The sequence below is a fragment of the Panicum hallii genome, chromosome 2 (genome assembly GCF_002211085.1).
Source record: "Panicum hallii strain FIL2 chromosome 2, PHallii_v3.1, whole genome shotgun sequence".
NCBI lineage: Eukaryota > Viridiplantae > Streptophyta > Magnoliopsida > Poales > Poaceae > Panicum > Panicum hallii.
This window is the reverse complement of record NC_038043.1, coordinates 7,716,261-7,743,562: the sequence shown is the minus strand read 5'-3', so window position 1 is coordinate 7,743,562 and position 27,302 is coordinate 7,716,261. Positions and strand designations below refer to the sequence as shown.

At 44.8% G+C, this 27,302-nt stretch overlaps 1 pseudogene; it reads left to right on the top strand.

Moving 5' to 3' along the window:
• Positions 1–25,435: 25,435 nt before the first annotated feature.
• On the top strand, positions 25,436–26,864 carry LOC112880842 (annotated as a pseudogene).
• Positions 26,865–27,302: the final 438 nt, after the last annotated feature.

Here is a 27,302-nt window from a genome sequence, read left to right as displayed (position 1 = left end):
GTCCTATTGGTTATTGTTCCATTCCCTTTCTTATGCTCATGATTAAATAAAAGATTAGAGTACAAAGTCATCTTCACATCATTATTATCGATATTGTTTTCGTCTTATGTTTGGGGGTAATCTAATAGTACTGTGGCGCTTACTAGTTGCCATGAAAACGGAATAGCATTTGTCACAATATGACACTAGATTGGTTTATGAAGATTTCTGGCTGACCATAACGATGAACACCAAATTTTCATCACTAAATCGAATAGACCCCTACAAAACATCATAAGAGGGAATGATCTTACGATGCTTCGTATTCAGAAAACTGTGATGTTTTTATTTGCTGTCATGAGATATTCATTACAGAACGTCATATTTCTTTTAGTGCTTGCTCCTTTCTATTATTTCATATGGTAGGCTCGACATGGAATATAATCTTATCTCTCTTGAGCCGGATGCTGCTTGTCATCCTTTTCATTTATATTTTAACTCTCTTTTCCCGCTTTGGTTTTTCCCAATTCCCGCTTTGGCTTTTCCCAAATCCAGGTTGCCAGTTCCAACCTCCCCATGGGGGACTGCCATTGAGTGCACAATTTTGCCAAGCAGCATGAAGCCTCGACACCATCCCCTAAAATGTGATGGAGCCGTGGATAGGAACCAAATGTGTGGTGGGGCAACACAGATTAGTGTGGTGAAGCGTCGTGTCTCGACACATATAATTAGTGTTGTTTTCTTTTTTTCTCCATTTTCTAGCTAGGGTACCCTTTTCTCCATGACGTTATTTAAATATCATATCAGATAAAATATTAAAATATAATTTTTTAATGAAATTTCTGTTATTTTTTTGCAAAAGAATTCTAAAACTTTTTTGGAAAAATATTTTGAAAATGTTCCCCATAAAAGCTATTTAATGAAAATTTTTAAACATTTATTAAAAATTTCCATTGAAATTTATGTGGAATGGTTATTTATAGAAAAAATTTATACAATTTTTTTGTTCAATCTATTAAAAACTTTTTTGAAAAAGTTTTGATCTGATTGTGCCAATATCGGGATTGTGGGCTAAATTTGGAACAGGGAACTAGGAATTAAGAAAAGGTAGGGTAGTGATGTCGGTGCGAACACTATGAACAAAAAGGAAAAAGAATCATGATCCGAAATCACACATAAGCTCTCGTTCGTGGTTTGGAGAAACCCTATCGATGGCTTCCGCATTTGATACTACATGTGGAGCGACAGCAATTAGAAATAGTTGTTGCACCCAATTCTAATGTTGTACACATCTCGTTTCAATATCTAGCATTATAGTTTTGAATGAAGAAGGGGATTTATTTATGTTGACATTAAGCTTGATTGGCAATTCAGGATTTGTGACTCCCTATATTGGTATTCTTAGACATACCTGATTTATTATACTACATTTTGAATATTTTGAGCAAATAATCACAATTTGTTTGGTTTGGGTCATGAAACCATCTAGAATAATGTGATCTTAAAACCGAACCTAATGCAGGAGTTTGTTTTGCGTCCTGTCGCCAACTTGCCCCGTACAAAGTCATTCCGGGCCTAATGACAAGCAATCTAACAGGTGAACCCGTTCATCACAAAATGTCGGATGAGCGGATCCTTTTTTTCATGTCGGAACTGAATCCCCAAACCAAATGCGTTGTAAATCTCCTCAAATAAATATCAAACCTGGGTTATTCTAGTTGTTGCCGGTCGAAACCCACTGGCGAGCAGCGACAGGCAACACGAGGAGCCGGGAGGATCCCGGGACTATTGGTGGGCCCCAATCCCTCGATCAACGGCCCAGGATCTGACACACGACCTGGCGTCTGGGTTTGCTAGGCATGCCACCTGACCTTGTACCTGATTAGGAAGTTGTACATGTAGTTTCAGTTAGGTCCCAGCATGCACAGACACGTTTAAACGTTAATTCGAGCCGTGATTGGCTCATCTTGTGATCCCTGATATCGGCTGTAAAGAGCTTGTTGTCTCCCAGTATCAGATCAGATCTGTATATCAAAACAAAGTGCATATATCTAATACTAATATAAACTTGCTCTGTAATCAATAAGCTAATTCAATCTACTATGGTTAAAGCTTTCACCACATAACTGGAACATCCTACGCATAGTTAAGCCTAACAAATACGAAAGATAACAGAATAGCAACCTAAACAGAGGCCTAAAAACCAACAGAAAGCTGATTCCCGGAACAATCCCTGTTTAGATTAATATAAAGCATCTAACGTATTTCCGAATCATTTAACTCGTTTGAAGGGTCTAATCATGTAGATCTTAAACCAAATTTTGAATGAATAAAGACTAACCATAATAGATTGGATCTACTAACCGAAACAGAGCAAGGTGCTACCTTTACACCCGGGATCGGGCACGAAGACAGCTAAACGTTTACAGGTGATGAACAATGCACAGATACAGTATGAAAAGCCGATGCATCCCTATAAATATTAAGATAACTAGTGTTACTCGCCATCAACAACGCTTCAGCATGAGAAACACAAAGATAAATAGGTAGAAACGATGCTGCCCGGATCACGCGAAGCGTGATCGGGGCCGCATACCACTTACCTGAGAGAAACCCTAAAACAGGGGTGGCGATGCGCTGAGAGTTGTTTTCATTCGTAGTCTAGGGTATATATTTATAGTCTGGAGAATTGCGTCTCCTAACCAATCCTAATCGACTACGACACGAATCCTGACTATCTATATCTAAACTAACTTAAACCAGATACATGGCCAACCTGACCTTAAACAGCCCGCGTAGGAGCCGATTCGCAAGCCCATTACAATTATCCTTTGAGCCCATCTTGCTCGCGGCCCACCTTCTGGCCCAGCCAAATTATGGCGATAACACATGCCCCCCTGGTTTCGGCAATAATAATTCCGAAACTATTTTTTTTCCTTTCCATCACCTCACCTCTTCGACTTCCAAAATCCGTACAAGTGTGCCACTTCTACTTCCACGGGATGTGACTACTCTGCATCTAACTTCTTGGAAATTGTCACGGTGCCGATCCGTATCCTATTCCTACCTTTATAAACTTGACCTGACAACCTATTCATTCATCTTCTTCCTCGAGCCGATAGCAACTGCCGCAGTCCACCCCTCCTTCTCCCGTAATGGCTTCCTTATCCTCTGCTTCCTCCGTCATCTCCATTGAGTCTGAAACAACTCGAGAGATGACCCCGGAGTTTGACCCCACAGCTGCCTATGAGGCCCGCGCTCGTCTGCACTGGGATGTAGAGGAGTGGGATTTCCAAGCCTAGTCAGAGGATGATGAATCCCTGACCGACGGTGAAGATCTCCAGCTCCTCCTTGGCGGGGAACTGGATGAAGATGACGACATGTCCTGGAAGGGGATTTCTCCTCTTCGGAGGAGGAAGTCAATGCCCCATCAACTGAGGAAGACTCAGCAGTAGAAGGCTTCCTGCGTAGCGGGTTGTCGGAGGACGACGAAGATGATGATGATGATGAAGAGACCGAAGGTGGCAACGGCTACAGCAGTGACAGTGGCGGGACGACGGTAGCGACGACAATAGCGACACCAGCGCATCCCCTCCGATCAAGCGTCGCAAGGTCTCAGGCACTTATTGGTGGTAGTTCGTAGGATTAGCAACGACTGCCATGTACAGAGCCCATAGATCGGCTTTAGGAGCAATCGGCTCTCTTTTTGTAATGATCTTCCCTATGAAGGAAATCTTATGTTTAGTCAACAAATGTTGAGAAGTCGATTCACCGGGAGCCGATGGCAACGCATCGGTTCCTTTTCTTAAAATGCCGATCCGGATCTAAGTTGATCATTGAACCAATTTCATCTTCTGCTTAAATCCGGAACTTTCCCGAAATAGATCTACACAGGTTCCCCAAATCCAAGTTGCGTTCCAAAAACTCCCGCTCATAAATTCAATCGCAAAATCCAGATCAGAGCCACAGAACGCGAACTCAAGACTCGCAAAGAAAACTCTAGATCCAATCTCGAGCCTTTGATCACCATTGGAGCTTCAGATGGCGGAACCCTCGAATGCCGATGCGGGCGTCCTTGGTCTGAAGGTAAAACTCCGACCTTTCGCTAATTTAATGAAGTAATTATTCGAACCCTTGAAGCATTAAATGATCCTTTCCTGTTATTTGGCTTCTTATCAATTCTTTTGGTTTCAGACATTCTTTTGTCGCATCCTTTCCCCAATTCCTTTTGTCTTGGGCCTCGTTCTTATGAGCGTCCAATAGATTTGATTTCTTGTGAGGCCAATCGAATCTCATTCGTAAGCCAAGATATAGACTTAGATTCCTGGGCCGACAGCCTGCGTGCCTTGCCAAATCCTCCCGAGGGCTGGGTATCTTGGTATAACAGAGTAGCAAAAGCCTACTAGCCCACATGGAAAATCATAAGAATAGTCGACGCTCTGTCTCTGTCATTGTCCCCCCTCGAGAAGAATGAAAACCTTCTGAAAACCATTGGCTATTTTTGGTCTGATGCCCTGAACTGCTTTTTATTTAGCCATGGGCCGATGAACATAAACATGATCCACGATAACCATAACCATAACCATGGTCCACGATAACCATAACCATAACCATGGTCCACGAATTAATTCATCTTCAAGTTCAATTATTATGTGAGGGTCCAAGCCGCTCTTAACCGTGAGCATGGCTGATATATCAGTTTTCACTCTGCAGATGTTGTACACTTTACCCACAATTCGTGTCTCCCGATTTGCCCGAGGTAGCTAGCCTCTTAAACACTTCCGAGGTGAGTGGCAAGGGATTCACTACGAGGCCTTTATAAAGATTCCCTAACTTATGACAATCCGCTAAGGTTTCAGGCCGCAGTGGTCATAACCCTCCCTAATGAGGAAGACGCCTTACCCAGGAACATATCTACGCCTCAAGAGGACCGGGCTATACCCCTTCAACGCACTCCCCTCTTGCCCTTTCGGTAAGATCATCACAAGCTAGAGTTTCTAATTAATTAGCCAAGACTAGAGCCATATAGTACTGTGGTTGCACCGTTTTCCTGGGTGGTTCTCCATGTTTCGATTAAACATATAATCTTGTGATTAACAACACAAAGAGCATAAACATGGATAAAACAGGTGTAGCATCATCATTATCATCATCATGGTTATATATTATTCCCAAACCAGAACCAGTTATAGCAACTAAGCAATAGCTACCCAACGTAAAGGTAAAACCCAGGTTGACAAGGAATGATCATAAAGACTAGGCATATCCTTAACTAGGATCCATCAAAATTAGGGCACATGCATGCATAAATAAAAAGTTATATTTATTATGATTATTAGGACAAAAGCATGATCAAGGAAACACTTGCCTTTCTTTTAGAGAATAGCTGCTCAGAGTCTTCAATTTTTGAAACTCTAAATCTTCAAAGCTCTTGGATCACGCTCCTTCTAACGTCACACAAGCATCGAGCCCAAGCATACAAGCAAGCAAATAAACAAGAATGACTAAGAACGGATACACCAAACAAAAGGAAAGCTTTAAAAGAATGTACTAAAGGAATAGGGCTCGTTGCTACGGTCACGAGAAAAAGAAACAAACATGGAAAACGGAGTTAGGGTTGAAAAGAAACAGCTATCGGAAGACTTATGTTATGAAAGAAATAAAAGAACTATAGGCTTTCATTTATTTTAATCCAGAAAACTAATGTAAAAGATATTCAAAAGAGAATATTCCAAATTATAATTAACTAATATTATATTTGCATTTATAAAGACGAAGTAGAACTTAGTCAAATTTTATATATACAATTCTCTATGTACAAATTACACTAATTAAATAATTAATTAGAAAAGAAACTGGTGAGAGCATCTAAACGTCGAACTTTATGATTCGAGTTAAACTAAATAAATTAAATTACAAACATATTTAAGTTGATATTAACCAAATTAACATTAATTATGAAAACCGGAGTAAAGACTTAATTGGATTTTATTTCGGAAAACTAGATGAGAGGATATTATTCAAATTAAATTGATATCTAATTTTAAAAATAGGAATTATGGCACAACAACGCTACTAAACGATAGCTTAGGGTTTTAGAAGACTAACGCGAAAAGAACGGATCGAAACGGATCTAAAACGTGGAAACTACGCATAAAACAGCGTTGCAGGGACCTATACGCAATTAACTATAGACTTTAGGGGTTAGCAGAAAAGAAATACAAGACACAGAAAATAGTGATTGCAAAACAGGAAAAGATTAGGTTAGATCTGAAAAATACCACGGGTGGGGCTGGATTGAGAAGATGTAATAGATCCAGGGGGTTTTCTGCGAAATCTGCAAGACACAGAAAAGAACAGGAAAATTTCAGAATCTTCCAGGGACCAAAACCTTCACAGCACAGCACCCATGGCGCCGGCGGGTACTGTAGCTCAAATTCCCGTCGATTTTGGGCACGGGAGATCGCGGGAAGCGGGGCAAATGAAAGAGGACGACGAGGGGATTCCATTCCATACCTAACTTACCACGGGGACGCATCGAGGTGATCGAATTTTATGGAGGAAGTCGCGGCGGCTGTTCTGTTCCGTTCTGTTCCTGGGCTGATGGGTGACAGCGCTCCTGCTGTTTGTTCTCGCGGTGCCACTGCAGGCTCGGCAGGGGGGGCGCAGGGTGCTGGGCAAGGTAGCGGCTGTGCAAGAGGGAGGAGCGGCGCTGGGCGGCGCTGGGCGGTGCTGGGCAGGGCCGGCCTGCTGGCTACGCAGGGGGAGGCACGGCGTTGGGCAGGGCCAGGATGTGCAGGGACTCGGGCCTGCGGCTGCTCTGCAGGTGGCGCACACGGCAGGGGGAAGAGCAGACGTAGGAAGCACAGGGGGAAAGGCAGGGCAGGCAAGGCGCGCACGGGAGAGAAAGAAGGGCGACGCTCCCGGCGGGGGCGCAACAGCAGGAGACGTGATGCAGCGCTCGGGGAGGCTAGGGCTGGCGTCGTGGGCAGCAACAGGGGCACCCGTAGGGGGGAGAGAGGTAACAGGAAAGAAAAAGGTCGCGGATTTATAGGAGCGTGGAGACCTGAGATTTGGCAGGCAGGGTCGATGAGGCGCATCGGGATGGGACTCGTTCCTGAGTCCGGATTGCCCACGGAAGGCGAGATTAGCTTGACCAGCGGGTTCCACAATTTAGCGAGCAAATAGAAGAGGTAACAGAAAGAGAAAATGAGATTGACCGAGTGAGTTCGGTTATGTGCCGAAACAGGTTCGGGTGAGGGCCGAACGTGAAAACGAGCTGATTGTGCTGGTTGAACATGAACGAGTTATTCGAGAGCACGGAAAAGAGAAGGAAAGGATCAGGTTGTAAAAGATAGTCACATCCTATTGATAGATGAACACATTGTAAAAGATAGTCATATCCCAAAATTGAATATTTTAGGGTGTGACACTCGCGTCTTTCGGAAAGCCTTGGGGCCAATGTTGCAGCAGATTGACGCTGAGTATGAAGCTCCTGAAGAAGAGGTATCACCATCAGTTTAGTACTTCTTCATGATTCTGCTTGACCCCTTCTCTAATTCTGTTTATTTTCTCTATAGCAGGAGGATGGTCCGGAGCCCAAAAATGATGATGGCTCCACTTTCAAGTTCTCACTGGTTGCTTCCGTAGTCCTTTTTGGCAAGAATGCACCTCCCCTGTCGAAAGTCATAATGCGGATACAGCCAGATTCTACAAAATCGGCCTCCAAGCGAAAACGAGTCTCCGATGTTGCTGCCCCCCGAGCCCAGATTAAGGCAAAGAATATGATTGTTAGGAAGATTCGGAAGGAGGCCGGACCATCTTCTATAGATCAAGAAGCTCCCAACGTCAACCAGGTTCGGATTGTTCCTTTAGAATTAGTCTTCTAAACAGGTACACTTCGTCTCAACTGCTCTTTCCTTGCTTGCAGGCTGATATCGTGGATATTTCTATCAGGGAAGAGCAAGCGCGCCAAGAAAACCCAACCCTAGAGGCTCCAGAGAATCCTGTGATGACAGTCGACAGCTTGGTCAACCTCCAGCATCCGATCCTAGATACTCCAGAGAATCTTGCAATGACAGTTGATACTTTGGTCAACCTTCAGGATTTGCAGGAGCCAATTATCACCTCATCGGCTATCAATCCTTCTCAAGAAAAGGTGTGTTATATCTCTGAGCCGTTTGCATCTTCCTTTCCCTATACCGTACTAATTTTCTACCTTCTTTCAGGGCTTGAACCTCTCGGAGCTGCTCTCGTTTGACCCTGCATTCGTTGGCTCGGCCATATTCGAAGTAGATGATCATCAACCACAGCTGACTGGTGTCGCTAGCCAACTTCTCCGCATAAAGGACCTGCTCTCAGCTCCAATTGATACTTTGGTCCAAAACTCCGACGAAGCGGGGCAAATTCTTGAGGAGATCAAGCCCCAACTCCCGTAAATCCTTCAACTCAAACTCTGGCCAACCGGACATCTTCCCTTCTTTCGGGCGAAGGTAGAAAAGGCTCGGCAAAGGATTGAAGCCCGTCGCTCACAAGCCCCTTAAAAGCCGATATTGCCGAGAGGTGCTAACTGCTCAACAAGAAGAAGGCGGCTCTAGATGCTAAAGCTGACACTTCTGCATATTCCCAAAGACTTCAATCTTTGGAGAGGGAGTTGGAAGACTTCAAGGCAAAAGTCCGGGAACTGAGCAGTGCATCTAGGATGAGAAGGACCTCATAGCCCGCTCCCAACAAGAAGCAGAGAATCTGACTGCCCAGCTGAAGACAGAGCTCACAAAGTTGAGTGTTTTGAGTCAGCAGATAGTGTCAGGCGAGGACAAGGATGATGAGGCAGTGATCGCAGAAACCGATCGTGTCTATCTTGAAGCTATCGCGGCCATTGATGAATTTCTTCAGTAGAACGCTTTGTACTCATCTCATGTATCCCATTGTCGCCCAGAACTTGCATGTATTCTAATTACACTTCTAAAGTCGATGGTTATACATCAGCTATTTGACCAACTCAGTGTGTTGGATACAAAATATTTTTTTACGGGCCGACTGAACGTATCGGCCCCTTTTCTTGTGTTGAGCTCGATGCGTAACATCGGCTTTCACTTGTACGGGCCAACTGAACGTATCGGCTTATAGCCTGATGCATAGCATCGGCTTTATTGCCCATCATCCCACATAATTGGAAAGTATTTCTTGAGATGTTGACCATTGACAGCCACCGGAAATTTGACGCCATCTAACTCCTCAAGCATATATGCGTTCCCAGGTAGGACTTGGTCAACTCTATAAGGCCCATGCCAATTTGGAGACCATTTGGCATACGCTGCATCCTTAGTCCCCAATGGTAACACCGCTTTCCAAACCAGATCTCCGACTTGGAATTCTTTTAGCTTGACTTTCTTATTGTACGCACGGGCTACCTTGACCTTATTTTCTTTGATCTTCTCAAGTGACCAAAGCCTGAGCTCCATAAGGTCCTCAATGTTGTCGTTCATCAGAGCAACATATTCTTTAGCTGTTAGGTCATTTTGGAACTCTACGTATCTCGAGCCGGCCGTAATCTCCCACGGTAATACAACCTCCTGTCCATACACCAGGTGATATGGTGAAGTTTTTGTTGCTCCGTGGCACGAAACACGGTATGCCCACAACGCCTCTGATAAGACTTCATGCCAACGCATAGGATGCTCATCGATCTTTCTCTTGATCAACTTGATAAGGCTCTGATTGGACGCCTCAGCTTGTCCATTTGCTTGAGCATAGCATGGGGACGACCTGATCAGCTTGATGCCCATGTCAGTATCAAATTTTCTGAACTCCTCTGATATGAAGACCGATCCTCCATCTGTTGTAATGGTCTGAGGAATCCCGAACCTGTGAATGACATGTTCTTTATCAAAATTGATGACGTCCTTCGACGCCACTGACTTCATAGGGATGGCCTCCACCCACTTGGTAAAATAGTCCGTGATGGCCAAAATGAACTGGTGGCCTTTACTAGATGGAGAATTAATTTTGGCGATCATGTCCATACCCCAACCTCTAAATGACCAGGGTTTGACGATAGGGTTCATTACTCACGCTGGTACCATCTGTATCTTCCCAAACCTCTGACATGCGTGACATCCTTTATAATATTTGAAACAATCTTCAAGCATGGTGGGCCAATAATACCCCGATCGCCTAATCAGCCACTTCATCTTATGAGCCGATTGGTGAGTCCCACAAGTACCTTCGTGGACCTCGTGCAAGAGCCGATTCGATTCAATCGGCCCCAAGCATTTGAGCAACAATTCTTCTAAAGTCCTGTAGAACATGTCGTCCCCTATCAGAACGTACTTCATGGCCTTATAATGTATCTTCTTAGGTGCCCCCCCAAGCTGGATCCTTTAAGTAATTAAAGATATCGGCTCTCTAGTCTCCTTGTTCCAGCAGGTGTACCTGAAGATCGGCTCCGTCTGCCACAGCTTTGTATCCCGAAGCTATCTGTGCAAGATCATTGGCCTCTAAATTCTGTATCCTTGGTATCCAATAGAAATTTATGTACCTAAATTGGGCCATCAGCTCTTGACATTGTTCCCATAAAGGGAAAAGCGACTCGCTCTTGCACCTGTATTCTTCTATAAGCTGAGCAATCACCAGCTTTGAATCCCCAAAAATTTCTACTGCTTCCGCTCCGGGCTCAAGAAGCAACTTGATACCCTTACGTACTGCTTCATATTCTGTTAAATTGTTGGTGCAAGGGGTAGGCAACCTGATTGAAAAAGAATATGCTGCCCCCCGAGGCGACACAAGCAGGATACCTATACCACATCCATCCCCACAAGCCGATCCGTCGAAGTACATGGCCCATGCGCGCACGGAGAGCGCTGCTATGTCAGTATTGATCCTTTCTGCAATAAGATCTGCCAGCACTTGCCCTTTGACTGCCTTCGCGGGTTGGTACCGAATATCGAACTCTGACAGTGCAAACATCCACTTCCCGAGTCGGCCTTTCAACACAGTAGCCGATAGCATCTGCTTGATAACGTCCGATTTGCAGATGACAATCGTTTCGGCAGATAGCAAGATATGATGAAGCTTTGTACAGGTAAAGAACAAACAAAGGCATAACTTTTCAATCTCAGGGTACCTAGTCTCCGCATCTAGCATCCTTCTGCTGAGGTAGAACACAACCCTCTCCTTGCCGTCATGCACTTGTATCACCACCGAAACGATGGAGGTGTCGTCTACTGATAAATAAACGTAGAATGGCTTATCCTACTGGGTGGAACTAACACGGGTGGTTTTGACAAATATTCTTTGATCTCTTCAAATGCTCGTTGTTGCTCAGCCCCCAGCGAAACTAATCACTAGCTTTAATCTTCACCAACTCCATAAAAGGCTCAATCCGCCTGGAGAGATTGGAAATAAACTTTCTGACAAAGTTGATCTTGCCAATGAGCTACTGGAGCTCCTTCTTTATAGTAGGTGGCACCATTGTGTTTACGGCTTCCTGACTCTTTAGGCTGATCTCAATTCCTCTTTCATGAACCAAGAAACCCAGGAACTGACAGGCCGATACGCCAAAATCACACTTCTTTGAATTCATCTTAAGTCCGAACCTTCTGGTTCATTCTAGAACTTGCCGTACATCTCCTAAGTGTCCCTCTGCAGATTTAACCACGACGTCGTCAATGTATATCTCCACCAACTTGCCGATCAGATCGTGAAAGATGTAATTCATGGCACGTTGATACGTGGTGCCGGCATTCTTCAACCCGAAGGTCATGACCACATACTCGAACAATCCTACTACCTCGGGTACTCTGAACGCGGTCTTGTGTATATCCTCCGGAGCCATGAAAATTTGGTCATAGCCAGCATTGCCGTCCATGAAACTCAAAATCTTGTGACCAGCAGCTGTGTTGATCAATGGCTCCGCGACAGGCATCGGGTATTCGTCCTTCGGTGTAGCTCTGTTGAGGTCTCTGAAGTCCATGCAGACTCATTATCGGCCATCCTTCTTTTGCACAGGTACAACACTTGAAATCCACTCGGCATACCTGCACAGCCTGATGAATCCTGCTTTTAGCATTTTCTCCATCTCTTTCTTGACTTCTTCTAGAACTTCAGCCTTCATTTGTTGCGCTCGTTGCTGAAACGCCCGAAATCCCTTCTTGAGAGGGAGCCGATGCTCGATGATGCTCCTGTCCAACCCAGGCATCTCCATGTAATCCTAGGAGAAACAATCTGCGTACTCCTTCAGCAAGGCTATCATCAGCTCTCGTAGACACGGGCTTAACTTTTTGCTGATGAATGCTGGTCGTGGCTTATCCCCAGGACCAATGTCAACCTCTTCGAGCTCGTCAGCTGATGTAAACTTGTATCCTAGCTTTCTGTCATCTGTGGAGTCAACGCTGCAAATGGACAAAGAATGTGACGAAAAGAGTTTCGGCCGATTGTTAAGATCAGCCACCTTATAATCTTCATTAATCCTTGAAACTTTACAATTGATTTTTGGCCGGCTGCTAGAGCGGGCCTCCTTGTAATTGCGACTATTATGCAATACACTTATCATCAGGAGTTTACATTTTATTTTTTGGGGCGGATCGCAGGGATCGGCCTTGCCAAGTGCGTCAGAATAGCTCGCCCTTAATGTTTCGTCTACTCTGTAAGGCCAGTGGATAAGACCAGCCTCACCCCATTTTTTGTAGCTTTCACGCGATCACAGCCTTCCAAACTGATTCCTGAAATCGGCTTTTGATCTTCTGCGTCCCAAATGCTCACGACGGCGTGTGAAATCTCGATCGAATCATCCGCATGGACCACCTCTACTTCGTCTCCATCCCGCTGAATCAGACATTGTTGCATCATGGAAGGAATGCAGCAGTTGGCATGAATTCAATTCCTCCCATGTAGGACGGTGTAAGTACTCTTGCTGTTGACAACGAAGAAAGAGGTGGGGACAGTCTTGCTTCCCACAGTCAGATCCACATTAAGGACGCCATGTGCCTCTGATGTTTGGCCATTGAAGTCGCTCAACGTGACGTTGGTCTTGATTAAATCTCCAGTAGAACGCCCCGACCGATGCAGCACTGAGTATGGCATTATGTTGACCGCTGCATCGGTGTTGACCAACATCTTGTTGACAGGTTGGCCGTTGATGGAACCCTTGAGGTATAGAGCCTTCAAATGCTTATAATTTCTTCCTCGGGGCTTCTCGAATATGACTGGTCGCGGCCCCAAGTCAAGCTGGGCTACTGGTAACTCTTCACGGCTTTGGGTGTAGAACTCCGCAGGGAGTACAAACACCATATGCGCGTCAGCCGATATCTTCGCATCGGCTCTTGTTAGCTTAGGACGCCACTCTTTCTTAGGAGGGCGCGATTCCCTTTTCTGGGTGTGGTGAACCTTATCCGCCAGATCTGGGCGCGCCTTTCTTAGCATCTCGAGATATTTGGCCTCGGCTTCCTCCAAACTACACAGCCGCTGCACCCTGCTTCTAGGAACGATTAAGTCCATCAGGGCACCAGCACGGTCGGTGATATTTGTCCTCTTCTTCTTCAAAGTCCTCCTTTTAGCGCGGTGGCTCAGCTTGCTCATGTTGGGGCGGCACAGGTCCCAAGCGCCGAAACACCGAGATCCCTTCTGCATCACGCTTTCGAGATCTGCACTCCGGGCAATCATTGACAGAAGAAAATCGGCTCATACCGGAATCCCAGCAAAACTTGAAGAACGGGCTATGCCAATGGTCACATGTATCTTCACGCTTCTTCAGACTCTTCTCAGTATGGTGCTCATATTCTTCACCCTCTGATTCATACAGGAGATGTTGCCGGTACTGGCATTCATACTTCATGAGGAGATGGGCGGAAGCCGGCCGTTGATTTCTGACGTGTCTCACTTGCTCTTCAGTGATGTATTCCTTTCCCCTTTTTTGGGGCCGATCGCAGGGATCGGTCTTCTCCTTCCTTGCATAGCAACGTGGCACAGGCCCCACCATATTGATGCCAAATGCGAAATCCAATTGTCGTCGAGCAGATCGGTCACAACCCTCTACCATGTTCACGCTTGGGAAAGGCTGAGTGTCGACCTTCATGGCATACTGACCTAAGATCAATCGGCCCTGCTCAATAGCCGATTGGATCTGTCGACAGAGTTCTTTGCAGTTGCTAGTGTTGTGGGTGAAAGAATGATGCCATTTGCAGTATGACCTCCCTTATAGCTCTTGTGCTATAGGAAACTTATAGCCTTCAGGTAACTTTAACTACTTTTATTTTAATAAAAAATCAAATATCTGCTCGACCTTGCTTACGACAAAATCAAAACCCTTTGCAATTCCTTGCTGCTTCACCCACTTACAGGATACGGGATTTGCCCCCCGAGTCCACTCTGCAACCGCTACCTCTTGATCATCCCCAGAATCTTCAGCATCTTCTGCGTCGATCAATGTTACCTGACGCTTGAACCTATCCTGGTATAATTCTGGGTGGCGCTGCTCATATGATATCAATTTCTGCACCAAGTGCGCCAAAGAATTGAACTCCAATTGAAAGACCAGATCCTTGATCGGCTTCACCAATCCCGAGGATGCCAGCTCGACTGCCTCTTTTTCTGAAATTCGGGTTGAATAGCATCGATTCTTGACTTCCCTGAAATGCTGGATATACTCTGACACAGTTTCCCCTCGCTTCTGCCGGACTTGTGCCAGATCGGCAATTCCGGCCTCCACAGCTTCCAAGTGGTATTGGATGTGGAATTGCTCCTCCAGCTGCTTCCATGTGGCCCAATAAAGTGTACCATCCAAAGGCTGGCCCTGTAAGAGACTGCGAGAAGAACCTTACTCGCAGAGGATCCGACACTGAGATCATCCCCAATTGTGCCAAGTATCAGCTCACATGCTCGATAGAGCTGGACCCTTCTGACCCACTGAACTTGGTGAACTCAGGGAGCCGATACTTAGGTGGCAGAGAGATCAAGTCATATTCACTTGGATACGGCTTAGTATAGCCGATCGCTCGCTTTTTCGGTAAAATACCAAATTGATCCCTCAAGATGGTACTAATCTAGTCCACAATTTGAACTCCTCGGGCCGAGTGTGTGCTATCATGACTCAGCCCAGTGGCATATTTAGCTAGCCACGCTTGCTTATCGGCATCTATTCCAGACATTCCTCCAACCGCCCGCTGCACCGATTATACCGGGTTGTTGCTGTGCGGTATATATGCACACATGTACCCATATGGAATTTCCTTAGGCGGTTCACTGAAAAACTGATGGTCCACAGGATCATCTCCCATCTTGTAGACAACGTATGCCGGTGAACCTTGCGACTCTGGAGCCGTGAATGTATAGGGCAATGGTGGCTTGGTGTAACACCCTAAATTTCAAACTAGAAGTTTAAAATAAACTTGGTTAGTTGTTATTTAGAATTCATAAGGTTTAAGTCAAATTCTTTTGAATTTAGAATGGTCATCGTGAATTAAAAGTATTTTATTTATCCATAAAAATAAATATAGGGAAATATAGGGATGTGCATCTCATGCCTCAGTGCATTGTTTTATTGTTTGTTTCCCCCACTTGAATTTGATTTCCAAAGTTGAATTTGAATGCATTCTAATGGATTTGATTTCTCCTCCCTTTATTCTACTTTGGGCCCAGCCCACCTGGCCCACCCCTCTCCTTTTCCCCCTTACGGCCCGGCCCACGGTCTCCTTCTCCCCTTTTCTCTCCCTTCCCTTCTTTCCCCACGCAGCCCGGCTGGCCGGCCTTTTCCATCTTTCCTCCGGCCCAGCCGCGCGCGCTCTAGCCCACGCTCGCGCCCTCCCTCCTTCTCTCTCTCTCGCTCTAGCAGGTGGGGCCCGCCTGTCGGACCTTTCGTCCTCCCCCGCACCGGACTCGAACCCGAGTCCGGCTCATCCCCGCGCTTTCTCCGCCACCTCCGCCTCGGGCCTACACGTCAACACGCCCTGCAGCCCTCCTATAAGTACCGCCCGTACCCTAGGGGTTTTTCCCTCAAGCCGCAGCCGCCTCACGCCTCTAAACCCTAGCGCTCGCTCCACTGCCACCATCGCCGCCCCCGTGCCTCGGGCCGCCGCCGCGCCGCCGTTCCGCCGCTTCCTGCCGTCGAGCAAGCACTCCCGGAGTACCGCTTGGTGGTGAGGACGCTCGGCCGCCCTTCTTTTTCCTCTCTTCTGTTTCTCCCATGCCCGCTCAACGCTCACCGAAGGTCCGCGCCGCCTCTTGCCACCGGCCGCCGCCTACGGCCGCCACCCCACCCTCTTAACCCCTCAATTGGGTTCTCCAACACGCGGGCTACCTTCTGGTCTTTTTTCGTGCCAAAACCGTGGCTGGAAACGCGTTATCGCGTTTCTCCAGCGAAGTCCGGCCGTGCGCCGTCGTCCGAGTCGCCGCCGGCGTTACCCCGCCACCGCCTGAGCCGCCCCCGCGTCCCCACCGTCAGATCAAGATCCGACGGCCCAGATCCAATCTAAACCCGAGTCAATAGATCTGGATACCGGTCAACCGAGGCATTTTTGCAGTTTAGCCCTTAAGTTTTCTGGAAATCAACCCGCAGTCCACCGCAGTTCAAAAGTAATCGCGATTAGGTCCCTTTTTCTTCTGTTTAGGCCCCTGTCTTTTCCTAAAATAGAACCAGCCGTCCTTAACCCTTCTATTTTTCAATCTAGCCCCTAGGTCTAAGGTTTAATTACAATCTAGCTCTCAGTTTCTTCTGTTAGGGTCCTTCTAGTTTCAAATCTTTCACAAATAAGCCCCTGGAATCCTGTTTTAGCCCTAATTTCTCCGTTTTAACTCTGTTTTCATCGATTCTTGTGCTCACGCGATCCTTATGGCATGAGCAGTAGTTTTATTACATTATTTTGTTTGGTTTATACTAATTGGTGTACTATTTCTTATTATTTGCACTTGTTTGCTTGTATGTGCTTGTGTGCGACAATAGATGATACGTAGTTCGAGGGTCCGCAAGAGCCGAACTTTGAAGAATTTCTTGAGCAGTAGTAGTTTGCTAACAAAGGCAAGTGGTTCTTGATCATGCTTCAGTCCTATTAATATTACAATTACACCTTTACTTTATATGCATGCATGTGTCTAGAATATGATGGATCCCAAGTTAAGGACATGCCTAGTTTCAATTGAACTTCCTTGATTAAACCTGGGTATTTATATTTATGTTGTAGCTACGCTAATTGCTTCTACATAGATTTTGGTTGGATAACCTGGATATCATAATAATGTTTTACTTATATTCTGGAATACTATCTAGTGATAAATAAGACTATTTGAATCAATTGGAACATGGAGAACCACCCAGGAAAACAGTACGACCATAATATTATATGGCTCTGGTCTTGGCTAATTAATTAGAAACTCTGGCTTATGATAATCTTACCGAAATGGCAAGAGGGGTTGCATCGTCGGGGCATAGCTCGGTCCTTTTGAGAGTGAGATATGGTCCTGGGTAAGGCGTCTACCTCATTAGGGAGAGTTATGACCGCTTTAACTTGAAACCTTAGCAGATTGTCATAAGTTAGGGAATCTTTGTAAAGGCCTCGTAGTGAAGCCCTGCCACTCACCTTGGAAGTGTTTAAGGGCCTTGCAAACCCAGGCATCAAGGGAAACACGAGTTGTGGGTAAAGTGTACAACCTCTGCAGAGTGAAAACTGATATATCAGCCGTGCTCACGGTTAAGAGCGGCTTGGACCCTCACATGATAATTATACTTAAAGATGATCTAAATTGTTGGTTCTTGTTTATTTATCTCTATGTTATGGATTGATTCATCCCAGATAGTTTATTTAAGGGCTGGTATATACTTACACTTAGCTAATGCTTGCCTAATTAAAATTTGACCAACTAAAAATGCTTATCGCAGTCAAACCATGTCAGCTTTTCCTTGATCATAGCCTTGCATGTCATATAATTTACTCCATTTGCTGAGTACCAACCATAAGTGTACTCACACTTACTTTATTAAAAACAATGCTGCTCAGAACAAGATAATCGTCCGATGTTTCCCGAAGATATTGAAGAATACTAGGCGTATGTCTCCCAGTCAACTGCCTGTGAAGTTGAAGTCCGCTGCTATTTATCGACGTTATTTATTCGTTTTAGATTAAGACTGTCGGTCATGTAATAAAGTACTATTTTACTCTATTTCTTTAATGCATTGCTTCGGATATTCGCTTATGACGTCTACTATATGTGCGAAACTTGATCCCGGCGCACATATGGGATGCATTCGGTTACCTTTTCTAAACCGGGTGTGGCACTTGGCCCGTAACGACAATTCTCCTTTGTGACTCCCTAGGGCAGGTCCCGATGGAGAGTACTGATTCTTCATGATTTCTTGGACCACGCGCAACATGACACGCTCAAGAGCGTTCACCAGGCTCTCGGAGCGCCGATGCAGTGAATGAACCACCATGTAGTTCACCTCCTGGCGTAGAGCTCAGGTGCACTCCTCTGAAGAGGTAGATAGATCCACTTCATCAAGAGCGCCTTCAGGTGAGAACTCCTTCCACCTGATGCCGTGGTGGTGGGTCCTCTCAAAAGAGCCGATGAGATCGGCTTCAAAGAGAGCCTTAAACTCATCATACTTTTGCTTATGCTCAGCGGAAAGCTCCTCGTATGTGACTGAGTTTTCCTTTGACATCCTGGCAGTGGAAGTTGATGTAGTCGATGAAGATGGTCCCACTGGGCATGCCAGAATGTGTTGTCGATCGAAATCCACCGGCGAGCAGCGACAGGCAACACGAGGAGCCGGGAGACTCCCGAGACTGCTGGTGGGCCCCGGCCCCTCGGTCAACGGCCCAGGATCTGGCACACGACCTGGCGTCTGGGTTTACTAGGCGTGCCACCTGACCTTGTACCTGATCAGGAAGGTGTAGATGTGGTTTCAGTTAGTTCCCTGCATGCACAGACATGTTTAAACGTTAATCCGACTGTGATCGGCTTATCAGGTGATCCCTGATATCGGCTGTAAAGAGCCGATTGTCTTCCAGTATCAGATCAGATCTATATATATAAAAAAGTGCATATATGTGATACTAATATAAACTTGCTCTGTAATTAATAAGCTAATTCAATCTACTACTGTTAAAGCTTTCACCACATAACAGGAACATCCTACGCGTAGTTAAGCCTAACAAATATGAAAGATAACATAATAGCAACCTAAACAGAGCCCTAAAAACCAACAGAAAGCTGATTCCCGGAACAATCTCTCTTTAGATTAATATAAAGCATCAAACGTATTGCCGGATCATTTAACTCGTTTGAAGGGTCTAATCATGTAGATCTTAAACCAAATCTTTAATGAATAAAGACTAACAATAACAGATTGGATCTATTAACCGAAATAGAGCAAGGTGCTGCTCTTACACCCGGGATCGGGCACAAAGACAGCTAAACGTTTACAGGTGATGAACAATGCACGGATACAGTATGAAAAGCCGATACATCCCTATAAAGGTTAAGTTAACTAGTGTTACTCGCCATCAACAACGCTTCAGCATGAGAATAAATAGGTAGGAACGATGCTGCCCCGATCACGTGAAGCGTGATCGGAGCCGCATAGCACTTACCTGAGAGAAACCCTAAAACAGGGGTGGCGATGCGCCGAGAGTTGTTTGCGAATGCTTGTTGTTGTTTTCATTCGTAGTCTAGGGTACATATTTATAGTCTGGAGACTTGCCTCTCCTCCTGATCGAGTACGACACGAATCCTGACTATCTATATCTAAACTAACTTAAACTAGATACATGGCCAATCTGGCCTTAAATTGCCCGCGTAGGAGCCGATTCGCAAACCCATTACAATTATTCTTTAAGCCCATCTTACTCGCGGCCTACTTTCTGGCCTAGGCAAATTATGGCGATAACACTAGTCTAACCATTAATAAAACTAAAATGGCCATTGTACTCAGCTTCAAACAAAAGGTTTCCTGAAATAATTGTATACATCATATATAATAGCTAAATTTTTAACACCGTAAATAAAATGAAGACAAGTATACGTGGCCCTTGAATGCAAGGAGTCACCACTAGTAATAGAATAATATAATATGCAATTTGCAAGTTGTATTGTGTTTTTGACCCAAACGGTGCGTTCGGTTGGGGGGAATTGATGAGAGGGAATGGGAGTTTAAGGGGAGGAGACTTAAAGTCTCTTGTTTGTTTCATTGGATAGGGAGTTAAGTTGGGATGGGGAAAGGGATTTGATCGAATGAATTCCTTCCTATCTCTTCCCATGGGGGACCCTGGTAATTCGTAGATGTGGTGAGGAGTTCAAAGCGCAATGATGAGAATACCCCTGGCTTAATTCGGTAAAAATGATGTTGGCCGCCACTGATTACAGCAGGGCGCGAAACATTTCTTTTCGCGGGAACTGCATCGCTGATTTAGGCGCCAAAGCTCCGTAAAAGCAGGTAACAATCCCTGTTAATTTGCTTCATGCGGTTGCGGCAGCAGAAAGCACGACCCATCTCTAACTCCTTCTCTGGTCCGGCTCCCTTTCCCTCTCGCCTGTCTGCTTGCTTTCTCAGATTGCGACAGCAAGGGGTGAAAGCTTTTGCTTTTTCGTCAGATCCTTGCTTTGCAGAAGGGTTGAAGTGGGCAAAAGCTGCAGGTGCAGATTCCTCAGCATTCTGACATTTCATTTTTATCTTGATGGATTTGTTTCTTTGATTCCGCCGTCGTCTAGTAGATTGACTGGTCCATCGGATCAGATGCATGTTTCTAACTTTTACAATTTGCTACTGCGTGCATCAACATTTTGATCTGTATTTTTTCTTACATCTGTCCTATTGGTTATTGTTCCATTCCCTTTCTGATGCTCATGATTAAATAAAAGATTAGAGTACAAAGTCATCTTCACATCATTATTATCGATATTGTTTTCATCTTATGTTTGGGGGTAACCTAATAGTACTGTCCAGATATATGAAAACTTGTCCTGATAACCATCTATTAAATGAGAGAAAATAATAATCACATACTATGGTCTTTTGTTTTATATTCATACAGGCAGAATGGAGGGTGATTTCATCACTGTCAAAATTCATCATGGGGCTTCCTTTTCAAAAGAAGGAGCACTTTCTTACCAAGGAGGAGAAGTGTCAATTCTTAGAAGAATTGACAGTGAGAGAACATCCTTTTTTGATATAGTAGACTTGGCCAAAGAAGTAGGATTTCAGACTGGAGATGAAATTTTTTATACGACCTCTGGCTTTGATATTGAAAATGGTATTGATAGTGTTCACGATGACCAATCTGTTTGAAAAATGCTGGATTGTGCGAAGAAAAATGGCTTCATTGAGCTATATATCGAACCTCGTAGTGCACAGGCTGCTCCTGCAAATCCAAGTGCTGCTCCATCAGCCAGTCGACGTAAATCTGAGCAGGAGGTATATATCACTCACTTTTTATATGCTTTTTTTTCCTTAAATGTGTCTATGTCATTCCTTTTTTCATGATGTAGTTGCTTGTTTTTTATAGCTGAATGTTCGTATATATGGTACCAGGAAATCCTAATCTTGTGGGAGACAATGAGACAACGTAGAGTAAAAAATTTCATTATGTTATATGTGCTGATGCACATCTGGATAGTGTTAATTAGGAGGCATCGATGTAGGATCGTTCAAGTTAGGCAGCCTTCCTGGTATGATCCAGTTGCTCGGTCTCAAAGTTTGAGTAAGATTTTCACAAGCAATAGAGAATGCATTGACCAACTACTTGGGCATGATCAGAAAGATCGAGCTATACATAAGGAATTCCAGCGGTCAACTGACACAATAAGTCGAAGTTTTCATAAAGTTTTGACATCAATATTGAAACTATGGAGAATTTTGCTCAAAAAGCCTCAACCAATTCCTTCCAACTACTCGGATGATAGGTGGAAGTGGTTTGAGGTATGCAATAGATTAGAGAATTATAACATTTTCTAGGAACTATAACAAATCATGATCTAATAATTATAATTTGTACTACAGAATTGTGTAGGCGCCCTAGACGGAACATACATAGAAGTTCATGTGCCCACCAATGATAAACCACGATACCGCTCAAGGAAAAATATTGTTGCAACAAATGTTCTTGGTGTATGTGCACCTGATATGCAATTTATCTGCGTATTACCTGGTTGGGAAGGATCAGCGGCCGATGGAAGGGTACTTCGAGATGCTTTATCTAGGCCAAATGGCCTTGTTGTTCCACGCGGTAAGAGTTAAAACTGAAATAAATATATTTGTTTACAACTATACATGATAAATAGGTTGCTACTATCTTGTTGACGCTGGATACAAGAATTGTGAAGGATTTCTTGCTCCATATAGAGGTCAACGCTACCACCTGCAAGATTGGAAAAATCCACCAGTGAAGAAAGAGGAACTGTTTAATATGATGAAGCATTCGTCAGCAAGAAGTGTGATTGAGAGAACTTTTGGATTGTTGAAGATACGCTGGGCTATAATTAGGAATCCATCTTATTACCCTATAGATACACAAGTTGATATAATTTTATTAGCATGCTGCTATCTTCATAATCTCATAAGACAATAGATGGGCTCCTTTGATCCGTTCGAACAACAATTGGATGCTTTCATGCAGCAACAAGATGTAAATGGGGACACCATTCAGTCCACTGAAACATCATCACAATGGAATGATTCGAGAGACAGGCTAGCTGATGAAATGTGGAATGCTTGGAAAGCAAAAAGGAGTCTAGTTAAAGTTACTAGTCCATATAAAGTCAAGTTTATTAATTGTCATGTTTTTTAAATTGTTAAGATATTGTCTTCAAAAGTTTTCCTGTCTGTGTAGCATCTTTTGCTATGAACCTTGGTGACTGTATGAGCATGCTATATTTTGTTTAATATTCCATATCCTACTCATTCATGCAAGTATGTCTATCTCTTTATAATCTGAATTAACTAGCAGGGTAACAAGGGGAAAGAGATTAAATTAACAGCTAAGAAGAGAGACAAGAGAACATGGACAACAGAGGAGGAGAAATTGCTAATCGATATTCTGTATGACATGAATGATTATGCTTGGAAAGTAGATACTGGTCACAAATCTGGCTATCTCACATTCATTGAGAAGGAAATGGCCAAAGTATTGCCAAATGCATAGCTGCAAGCTGATCCCCATATCAAGTCCAAAGTGAAGATTCTAAAGAAGCACCTTTCATATATTTTGGAAATTCAACAAACTGGCAGCGGCTTTGGATGGGATGATGAGAGTAAGATGGTAGTTGGGGACAGAGAAACATATATAGGTTGGGCAAAGGTATGTCCTATTCTGCAATTTATAAATTTTTAATTGCTAAATAAGCATTTTGCCATTGTTCTTTTTTTTTTGAAGATGCATATTTTTTTGTAGTCACGTGATGGAGCAGCTGCTTTATATATGAAACCAATGGTGAACTTTGAGAAGCTATGTGATGTTTATGCTAGTGACTTGGCCAAAGGTGGGAATGCTAAAGGTCCTGGAGAGGAAGAAGTGGCAGAAGATGAACCTTTTCCAAATGAAGCACATATGAATAGTGAGCCTGCTGGTGGGGTTCATGAACAAACAAAGGACGACAACAGCACCTCATCATCTGGGAAGCAAGGGCGTAAGAGGGTGTATGCAGATTCTGATGGTCTTGAGACAGGACTCCTTAACATGTCTAACTCATTTGCAAAGTACTTGGAATCTGAAAAGAAGAACGCAAATACCATGGCTGACATCGGCAAGGCACTTGTTCATGGAGTTGCAGTGCAGCAGCAAACATCGGCCAATAAGTCCAAGTTGTTTTAAGTGATCAAGAATCTACCTCGACTTGATGATGATCAAGTTGTGATGGCTGTTCGTATCATTGGTCGAGATCCTGAGGATACAGACCTTTTTCTTCAAATGGAGGATCGTTACAAAGTCATCTTTGTTAAACAGGAGCTTGAGGCGGCAACAAACAAATTGAAGGATGCGTAGAAAAATTATATCAATAATGGTAGTATATGTTAGGAGGTTTTCTATTCATCAACTTGATATTTGCTTTATCATTTCATTTTCCAAAGTCACCAATCAGTACTGTTACCATCAAATTTGGTCATTCCAATATAAGTAACCCTTTTAACTCAGGCTTATGTATAAATATTTTTTCTATGCTTGGTATTCATTGAGAAAGCGGATACATGTATCCAACAAAAAGCAGAGAGAAGAAATGTGCTGCTTATGTTGTTTGGTTGGAAGAAGTCAACGTAATCAGGAACAAGGGCAAAGTAGTAAAGATGCAGTCAACTCCCATGTCCAAACCCACACACCAAACAATGGATAAGAACTCCCTCTAAATTTCCCTTTCTTAATTCCCAACACTTGCCAAACAAAAGGAATAGGACTACAAATTAAACTCCTAAGCTAATTCCTCCTACCAACTCCCACCTCCAATTCCCATGCCTCGTCCCATCGTTTACCAAACGCACCGAAAGTAGTTTGGCGCTGTCGAGGCTCCATTCCCGCTCATCCTTCCCCAACTTTTACTACTTCGTTTGGCCAACGCAAAATGGCAGCCATCCAATTCATTCTGATCGGCCGCAATCGGGCAACTGCTGATGTTGCTGTTCCCAAATACTAATCAACCCTGATTCCTCATTCCTCGATCCCACCAAGACAATATCCACTTAGCCAGCCGCCGGCCATCATAGAGGACGGCGTACACGGCCGCCACCACCACCACCACCAAGTTCACAACCTGCTCTCTGGTTGCCCTTTTCTTGAGAGCCTCTTGCTGGAGGGGAGTGCCGGCATTGGTCGCCTGCGCATCAACTCGCCGAAGCTATACGTTGATGCAGGATTGTAGTATTTCAATCCTTATGAGAACGAACTGGCATGAATTCTTTAATAGCCGGCCTAGTTGCAGGAAAATGGAGGCTAAAACATGGGAATAGTTAGCTGCTGACATCTTTCTTCTTCGATATTATTAAATTTGCACTCAAACCAACAGCAAATCCCTAGAGCAAACACTTTTCTATTATTGGAAATTTTCCTAAGATGGCCTTTTACAGTTTCACATAATTGAATTTTCACAAATCTATCCCTTGAAATTCCATAGAATATGGGTTGGTCCGTAGGAATTTTGGAGAAATTCTACCAAGACAGTAAACCTCATGGAGAAAAGGGTTGTGTCCATTTTGCTTTTCAAATTAAAATGCAAAGTGCAAGGTGCCGGTGGATAGAAGATTATTGATTCTTTTGCAAAGACCACACTAAAATGGTTCTCCCGCCATTCTTGAGCGAAATGCTTTTGGCGCCAACAATTCCCGCTCCGTGTTCCCTCTTTATTTTTTCACCCAATGCAACAGCGAGGGAAGGATACAGCAAATCTCAGCCGTCGATTTCTCCCAACGGCTGAATTCACAACGGCAAAAAATACCAACCTTTGCCCATTCCCCATCCCTCCACCTCGCCAGCCGGCGGCGGCGATGGAGGCTGCGGCGGCCACCGCAGCCAAACGGAGGAAACCTGATCCAGTCGAGGCCCAAAAACCACCGGGGAGCAGCAACGACGACGGCGATGACAGCCTCGACCTCATCATCCGCCTCCCCGACGAGGCTCTCGCCTCTCGGTACCGTCATCTCCCTCCTCCCCACGACCCCACCAAGGACGGCGCCCGTACGCAGGCCGTTTCCAGCCGGTGGTGGCGCCGCTCAACCTGCAGGCCGAAGGCACCCTCACCGGCCAGGACCACCGGCGCGTCGCCCTCGTGCCCAGGATGCTCTCCGACCACCCGGGCTCGCCCGCGCTTCGCGCTCCCCGTGATCGGCCCCAGCAACCGCTACGCCAAGGTGGACGGCTGGCTGCGCTCCCGGGCCCTCGCCGGCCTCCGGGAGATCGAGTTCGGGTACGAGATGGAGGACCCGACGCTGTCGTACCCGCTGCCGCCGTCCGCGTTCCGCTTCGCGCCCACCTTCCGCGTCGCCAGTGTCGGCTACTGCTACTTTCCCACCGAGGCGGCGCCGTCGCTGAATTTTCCCAGCATCAAGCAGCTTACCCTGTGCTGGGTCACCTTGTCGGAGGACGCCCTTCAAAGCCTGCTCTCTGGCTGCCTTGTTCTGGAGAGCCTCCTAACTCTTAGGAGCATTGGCTTCGCTCCCTTCAGTGCTTATTAGGAGAACCAAGTTGCCGTCAGGTTCCAGGAGCTGGTCATCGAGTACGCCCCCCCATCTTGAAAGATTGCTATCGCTTGATCTAAAGTTTGCTCCGGCAACCATCCGGGTAATGCTGGCACCAAGGCTGGTGGTATTGAGCTTACTGTCAGATGGCATTTCCAAACTCGATCTTGGGAACTCAGTCTTTCACGTACCAGTAGCCTTCTGAATCTTGCATCTGGAAATTTTATGTGAAGACTATTAATTATTAACTCTTGGTTTTGGCACAGGAAATGACCGCTACCAGCTTGACAACCTCAACGCCCACAGTGGAGGTGTTGGTTCTTGCCTCCATAGTTCCTAATCTGGACTCAGTTGTCGGTTTTATCAAATGTTTTCCCTGCTCGGAAAAGCTGTAGATCATTGTGAGTCCTTGTCTACGCTTGATTTTAACGTTTAAATAATTGTTTGAGACATAATCTGGACATATAGAGCAATACATTGTCATCTACCTAGCAACTGCTTACAAATCGTTTCATTTTTTTCTCTATACAGTCGCACCCACAGAAGAATATGAAAACTAATCCGATGGAATTGCTTGAGCTCCATCTAAAACAGTGATCCTCAAGAACTATGATGGCAAGAGGAGACGTATGATGTTGACTTTGCCAAGTTCTTTGTTTTGAATGCAAAAGTGCTCAAGGAAATGGAATTTGAAACCCTTAACAACTATAATGAAAAGCGGGTTGCTAATCAAAGCTGAACAATGAACTTCTCGAGGTGCTCAATTTAAATTCCGAAGTGGGTATTGGAGTACTTCCACAGGAAATAAACATACCCATGATTTGTAGATGGCTGATCCCTATGACAGCTCCTTATGTAAATGCTGCATGAGGATTCGATGCCCTTTCAGAAGATTCTCTTGTCTTTTGTGCAAAGCCAACATTTGATATGTGCTGGATTCGTATTTTGCAGTATTGTGCTTCTTCCTTCACAATTATTGGGATACTGTCAACATGTTTTTGAGGTACCTCAATTTGAAAATGCAGACATGTATGCTATATTGTTTCAACTTTGAACAAGTTCCGCCCAGCTTTATTTGCTGGTATTATAGAACTGATATCTTTCAGCGCATGTCCTAACACAATTCTCATTGTTATGCATCAACAACTCTTGTCCTGTTACAACAAAAGCATGTGGA